This window comes from Grammomys surdaster, unplaced genomic scaffold, assembly GCF_004785775.1.
Source record: "Grammomys surdaster isolate TR1022 unplaced genomic scaffold, NIH_TR_1.0 259, whole genome shotgun sequence".
Classification (NCBI taxonomy): domain Eukaryota; kingdom Metazoa; phylum Chordata; class Mammalia; order Rodentia; family Muridae; genus Grammomys; species Grammomys surdaster.
In genome coordinates, this window is record NW_021604700.1 from 4,399,068 (window position 1) to 4,399,942 (window position 875).

Here is an 875-nt window from a genome sequence, read left to right on the forward strand (position 1 = left end):
AGGAGGAGGAGGAGGAGGAGGAGGAGGAGGAGGAGGAGGAGGAGGAGATCCCAGCTTGCCAGTGGCCTGACACCCTATTATTCTAAATTCCGTTCTGTTTGGCTCAAGCTAAGCAATAATAAAAGCTTGTATTAGAAGTGATGCTTGGGAGTTTAGCCACTGTTTTTCTTCTTTGGTGGCACTGTGCCATATGCTGCAGAGAGAGCTGGCTCTTACCCAGATCATGGCAGACCTCTTTCCAGAGAAATCCATGCAGTGGGGTTTATGGCTTCAGTCCTGCCCACAGCAGGATGTTTAATGGAGGAACACTTCTGCTAGAGGGAAAGCCCTGCAAATCACAAGTTCTCACAAGACCCACTTGGATTTAGTGAAAAACCCAATGCCACACCTTGAAGAATTACAAGAATCAGCTGGTCTGTTTCCAAATCACAGCACCCAGATGTCTTCCAGGGCAGACAACTGGTGTTGGAGAAAGAGAGAAGGGAATGGATGAAGAACAGACAGCAGAAAAATGCCAGGAATGCTGCTTCCTGTATGTGTCCTCTTCTCCAATTCCAGTTCTTGGGAGCCCAGCAAGTTCCCATGACTCCATCTTGTCCCTCTGAGGCAAGGTCCCCACTCCTCTGCAGCACAGCAGGTTCTTTTTGGTACTTATAAAAACCAGCCATCTGACTCTAAATCACCCCTGCTTCCCAGTTCACTAGCTCTGGGCCCATGTCCTGGAAAGAGACCCAATGGATTTTTGTGACTCTCTGAGTAGGCCTTGTGGGAATCCATGATCTGAGGAGATTCTTGATCTTTGCATTTTATTTCTCTGTGCCTTCTCTCCAGAGAAGGAGTAGGTTTGGGGCTGTTCTCTATGGCATTGGTGCCCT